The sequence below is a fragment of the Pteropus alecto genome, unplaced genomic scaffold (genome assembly GCF_000325575.1).
Source record: "Pteropus alecto unplaced genomic scaffold, ASM32557v1 scaffold139, whole genome shotgun sequence".
NCBI lineage: Eukaryota > Metazoa > Chordata > Mammalia > Chiroptera > Pteropodidae > Pteropus > Pteropus alecto.
Window position 1 is genome coordinate 5,129,050 of NW_006443567.1, and position 7,070 is coordinate 5,136,119.

The 7,070-nt window shown below is 36.5% G+C and overlaps 1 pseudogene; it reads left to right on the top strand.

Moving 5' to 3' along the window:
* The first annotated feature begins 4,539 nt into the window (after positions 1 to 4,539).
* Positions 4,540 to 4,658, top strand: LOC112472911 (annotated as a pseudogene).
* Positions 4,659 to 7,070: the final 2,412 nt, after the last annotated feature.

The window sequence follows — 7,070 nt, forward strand, 5'->3', positions numbered from 1 at the left end:
GTTTATTTTGTTTGTGGTATGAGTTGATGATCGACCTCTTTTCCAAATGAATGGCCAGTTGTCTCAATATCATTTATTGAGGAATCAAGCTTTCTCTATTAATTTAAAATTCTATGTTCTAGTTTAACCAATGTACTATATACTTGAAACTAATAATAAAATAAAATTTTAAAAAATGCTTTTTTCTATAATATACCAAATTCCCATATATGCATAGCTTAGTTTCTGGTTTCTCTATTTTTTTCCTACATATTTGTTCACTTAATCCTGAGCCAACACCATACTTATTTAATTGTTGTAAACTTACAGTCTGTCTTGGGATCTTGTAGGTAAAATCTTTATTTTTATTTTAAAAAATAGTCTTGGTTCCTTGGTGGGGGATATGTTTTGAATTCATCTCTTCTTTTTAAAATATACAACAGCTTTATTAATATATAATTTACACACACTACAATTAACCCATTTAAAGTATACAGTTTATGTTTTTTAGTATATTCACAGATATGTGCCATATTCAAGTAGAGGTAGCAAGTAACCAGTTGAATATATGTCTGGAGTTTAAAGGAGAGGTCAGGGCTGGGGAGCTAGAATGAACAACTTTGGGTTGTTTCCAGTTTGGGGCTGCTACAAATAAAGCTGTTATAAACATTCGTGTATAGGTTTTGTATTTTAATTTTTTTTCCAGGGATAAATGCCTAAGTGTAATTTCTGGGTTGTATGACAAGTATATGTTTAGCCTTTAAAGAAGCTGCAAACTACTTTCCAGAGTAGCTGTAACATTTTACATTCCCACTAGCAATGTGAAAGTGATTTAGTTTCTCTGCATCCTCAGCAGCATTTGATGTTATCACTATTTTTTATTTTAGCTCTTCTGATATGTGTGTAGTGATATTTCACTGTGATTTTAATTTGCTTTTTCCTAGTGGCTAATGATATCTAGCACCTTTTCATGTGTTTATTTGCCAATCACATAGCCTATTTCATGAAATATCTGTTTGTATCTTTTGCCCATTTTCTATTAGGTTGTTTTGTTTCTTTTTTTAATGTTGAGTTTTGAGTTTTAAAATGTGTTCTAGGTAGTAGGCCTTTATCAGATATGTAGTTTGCAATATTTTTCCCTGTCTGTGACTTGTCTTTTCATCTTCTTCAAAGATAAATTGTGATTTTATTATCATTGACATGTGTCTTTCAAACTTGTTATTTCAGTAGGATAAATTTTTAAAGTGACCTTGAGGAAGAATTTTAAGCATGATATAAAAGATGTACATCATAAAGGGAAAGATTGGTATATTTATTTACATACAAAATTTAAAATTTCTGTATATAATTGTTAAATAAAATTTAAAAGACATACTAGCTAAGAAAAAATTCAAATATATATATTAATGTTATTATCACAATGTTACTATCCTGAGTACCCCAAGAGCCTTTATAAATTAACAACAATGAACTGTATTAGTTCTCATTTGTCGCATGATGTAGAAGACATAATTAAAAGTAGACTAAGCTAACTTCTGCTTCTATCCATGAAGGATTGTGTGATATGGACTGGCCTTCCCAATATAAACAACTAGAAAACTGGAAAAAATATATGAAGCAACTCTTTCCAGACATTGAGACAACAGGCAGTGTAGGTCTTTGATTCCCAAAAGAAGGAAAAGAAAAGAGGAAGAACTCTTTGTCACTCAGATTTTTGCCTAGATGCAAATTTGTTACTATGACACAAAGAGGGGCAACTTGATTAAATGGTGCTTTGAAAAAAAAATCTCTAAAAGATGTTTTTTAAGAACAATTAGCAAAATCTTAATATCAACTGAAAATTAGATGGCATAAGTGAATTATTGTTAATTTTTGGTTATGTTGAAAATGTCCTTAATTTTAGGAGACGCATGCTGAAATATTTGGGATGAAGTGATGTGATGTCTGCTACTTACTTTCACATAGTTTATTTTATTTTTATTTATTATTATTACTATGCACATTATAGTTTGACATCTATATATTCTATTGTGTGATTACCACCCAAAGTCCAATGTCCTTCAGCTACCATATATTTGATCCCTTTACCCCCTTCGCCCTCCCCTTAACCCCTTGTATTTGACCCCCTTTACTCCGTCTACCTAACCCCTTCTGCCCTACCCTCTGGAAACCACTAGTCTATTGCCCATGTCCATGAGTGTCTGTTTGTTTGTCCTGTTCGTTTGTTGCTTTTAGGTTTATATCCCATTCACATAGTTTACTTTAAAAAGTGTAGCCACTGCACCTATATTGGCAAGTCGGAAGAGAGGAGGATGAATGTCATTTTTATTCTCACTTCCTACTTCCTGATGGCTGGAATGCAGACATGGTGGCTAGAGCTCAAGCAGTCTTTTGTACAATTCCCTTTAGAAAATAACAGCTTTATTGAACAATAATTCAGATAGTATTAATTTACCTATTTAAAGTGTACAATTCAATGGTTTTTAGTATATTCACAGAGTTGTACAACTGTCAACAAATCAGTTTTAGAACATTTTCTTCAATTCTCCACCCCTCTAAATGAAACCTCTCATACCCATTAGCAGTTACTCTTATCTCCTTTCAACTCCCACCCCAGTCCTAGGCAACTGCTGTCTATTTTCTGTTTCTATGGGTTTATCTAGTCTGAACATTCCATATAAGTGGAATCATAAAATATATAATCTTTTTGTGGCCATCTTCTTTCACTTATCATAATGTTTTTAAAGTTTATCCATGATGTAGCATGTAGCAGTACTTAATTTTTATGACTGAATAATATTCGATTGTAACATTTTATTTGTGCATTCATCAGATGATGGACATTTGGGTTGTTTTCTCTTTTAGGCTATTGTGAATAATGCTACTATGAATATTTGTGTACAAGTTCTGACATGGACACATATTTTCATTTCTCTTGGAGTGGAATTCCTGGGCCATATGATAACTATGCTTAACATTTTGAGGAAAAACTGCTTTCCACAGCAGCTGCACTCTGACATTTCCACCAGCAATGTATGAAGGTTTCAATTTCTCCACTTCCCACCAAGACTAGTTATTATCTGACGTTTTGATTATAGCCATTCTAGTGGGTATAAAGTTAAATCTCATTGTGATTTTCATTTGCATTTCCCTGAAGGCTAATGATGTTGAACATCTTTTCTTCTGCTTATTAGTTATTTGTATACCTTCTTTGGAGAAATGTCTATTCAGATAATTTGCCCATTTTTAGTTATTTGTCTTTTTTATTGTTGAGTTATAAGAGTTATTTATATATTCTGGATACAAGTCCTTAATCAGATTTGTGATTTGCAAATATTTTCTCCCATTCTGTGTGTTGTCTTTTCACTTTCTTGATGGTGTCCTTTGAAGCACATTTATTTTTTCTTCTAATTTTGATGAAGACCAATTTACTATTCTTTTGTTGCTTGTGGCCTTGGTAAGATATCTAAAAAAAAACATTGCCTAATTCAAGTTCACATAAATGGTCATTTTGAACTATGAGGAGGGAAGCTAAGGATGGCAAAGTCGCAGAGAGTAGAATTCTGGGTCTCTGATAACTATGAAGCTGTATGCTAGCAGTGGACTGCCAAATTCTGTATTTATTTTACATGAGAGTGAGATAAAGTATCTCATTTTTAAAAATCAAGAACTTCTGTTCCATTAAATACACCATAGAATGAAAAACAAGAGTACAAGAATATATTTTCACACACATATGACTGACATTGGTTTAGTACTCATAATGTATAATAAACTTTTATAAATCAATAACAAAAAGCTAAACAACTCAACAGAAACATGGGCAAAAGATATGAGCAAATATTTCACAGAAAAGGAAATATGTGGGGCCAGTCAATGTATGAAAAAATGCTCAACCTTATTAGTAATCATAGAAAAGTAAATTTCACACCCACAGAAATAATAAGATTTTAAAGTCTTAACTATCAAGTAATATGAAACAATAGGAAATTGTACCCTGCTCATGGGAATGTAAATTTGTATAATCATTTTGGAAAACAATGTTTTAGAGATTCGGATGAGATTAAGGACTGACTAGTTGTAGTGGGAGTAGCAAGCTAAAAAGATACTAGGTTGTAGTTAGAAAATGTAATGTTTGAATTCATGATTTAGGAGGCAGAGAAGTTTGTGTGATGACAAAGTACATATGTGACCTTAAAAGTGGTTGGTTAAAGTGGAGGAGTATTCATTAAAGTTAATGAGGAATGTCAGTCCAGGTCCAATCAGGACAGAGAAACCACAGAGGGATTTGAACAGGAAAAGTTTAACATAAAGAAATATTGAGGTTTCTGGTCAAGATGGCAGACTAGGAAAACGCTGTGCTCACCTCATTCCATGACCACCTCAAAATTACAAGTAAACTACAGAATGACCATCACTGAGAATCACCAGAAGTCTAGCTGAACAGAAGTCCTATAATTAAGGATATATAGAAGAAGACACATTCAGACTGGTAGGAGGGCTGGAGATGTAAAATGGACTGGTTCCACGCCCATATATGGTGGTTAAAAATTGAGAGGAGTCTACGGCCATGCCACCCTCAGTGTGCCTGATCTCATCTGATCTTGGAAGCTAAGCAGGCTCGGGCCTGGTTAGTACTTGGATAGGAGACCACCTAGGAATACCAGTTGCTATAGGCGTAAAAAAAATTGTGAGGGATATCTTGGCTACAGAGGTCCCCCCTGAGGAGCGAGGGGTCCAGCCCAACACTGGTTCCCAAGCTCAGGCTTCTAGGGCTGGGGAGAAAAGTTCCTGTAACTCCGTGAAAACCAGTGGAGACTATGGCTGAGTGACACAAAGGACTTCTGGAGTCTCAGACTTTCCTCTTAAAGGGCCTGCACACAAACTTACTCACTGATAGACTCACTCGCTCTGAGCTCCAGCGCTGAATCTTATTATTTCTGTGGGTGTGAAATTTACTTTTTTTATATTAAATCTTATTATTTCTGTGGGTGTGAAATTTACTTTTCTTAAAAGGGTCCAGGGACACACAGGGAGGGACTGAATTGTCTGGCTTCAGGGTGAGGGCTGGAGTAGCAGTTTTATCCCATACAGAAGGGCTGGCAGAAACCATTGTTCCTTTGTTGATCTCTCCCTCCACCCAGCCTGCAGGCGCCATATCTGTCTCCATCAACCTAACATTATTGAGGCTAGCCCAATGATTCCCTGAGATCCCACCCCAAACAACTTTTGGGCCCACCCAAGCCACGGCCTGTCTTGGCTCATGCTAAGGAATTTCCTAAAATCTCTCAAAGGTTCACACACTCCACACAAGTAGCATCTGGCCTTGGCATGCCCCATACCACTTGCTAAGCAGCCCCAAGCCTGGCACTAGTGGCAGCTGGCCTCACTTAGCAGCTTAACTTCTCCCAAGCACCTCCAAGCATATTACAAGTGGAAACTATCTGCAGATCAATTTGTAGCTCACACCAATTGGCCCTGGGAAGAGCACAGGGAGCAGCTAAACTTGGCCTGCACCAAAGCCCCTCCCAAGAGGTCCAATAACCAACACTCTCAGTGCCAGCTTCAGAACACACCAGAGTACCAGCCAACCAACTCCACAAATGACATACCCAAAGGGCAGACTCGGCAGGCCCCAGAGCCCCACTAAAGCAAACCCTTCTCTGTAGTGTCAGCCCCTACACAACAGCTCCTCCACTGTGGTCACAGCCGGTCATCTTAACCAATCAGCCTGAGGGTCAATCCCTCCCATCAACATGTCAGGTCAAGACTCAACTACACCGCGAAGGCACACACAGTCCACACAAGGGACACACCTGCAGCATGTGGATCAGGTGATCAGAGAGAGTGCCACTGGGTCCCACAGGACACTTACTACATAAGGCCACTCTACCAAGACCAGGAGACACAGCGGCTCTACCTAATACATAGAAACAAACACAGGAAGGCAGCCAAAATGAGGAGACAAAGAAATATCTCAAATGGAAAACAGAAAACAAAAAATAAAAAACAAAAACAAAAAACAAAAACAAAAACAAAAACAAAAAACCAGAACAAAGCTCCAGAAAAAAGAATGAAACAAAATGGAGACAAGCAATCTATGAGGTGCGGAGTTCAAAACATTAGTTATAAGGATGCTCAATGATCTCAGTGAGAATTTCAATAAAGACATAGAAAACAAACAAACAAAAAGGAACATAGAAAACATAAAAGAACCAGTCAGAAATGAAAAATATCTTAGGGGAAATCAACAGTAGATTAGGTGAAGCAGAGGATTGAATCAACAATTTGGAAGAGAACATAGCTGAAAATATCCAATCAGAACAGCAAAAAGAAAAAAGAATCCTTCTCCCCCTCCCCCCAAAAAAGAGGCTATTTTAAGGGGCTTCTGGGGCAACATTAAGTGTAACAATATTTGCATCATAGGACTACCAGAAGGAGAAGAGAAAGAGCAAGGAATTGAAAACCCATTTGAAGAAATAATGACGGAAAACTTTCCCAGCCCATGAAAGAAATAGAAATATAAGCCCGGGAAGCACAGAGAGTCCCAAACAAGATAAATCCAAACAGGTTCACACCAGGACACATCATAATTCAAATGCCAAAGTTTAAAGACAAAGAGAGAATCTTAAAAATAGCTAGAGAAAAACAGTTAGTTACCTACAAGGGAGCTCCCATAAGAGAGTCAGCTGACTTCTCAACAGAAATTTTGCAGGCCAGAAGGGATTGGCACAAAATATTCAAAGTGATAAAAATCAGGGACCTACAACCAAGATTATTCTACCAAACAAAGCTATCATTTAGAATCAAAGGATAACTTCCCAGACAAGAAAAAGCTAAGGGAGTTTATCACCACCAAACCAGTATTGCAAGTAATGTTAAAGGGGCTCTTTTAGGAAGACGGAAAAAAATAAAAATATGAATAATAAAATGGCAATAACTACCTATCAACAATTATTTTACATGCAAATGAATTAAATGCTCCAATTAAAAGACATAGAGTGGCTGAATGGATAAAAATATAAGACCCTTACACATGCTGCCTACAAGAGACTCACTTGAAATTGAAAGACACACACAGACTGAAAGTA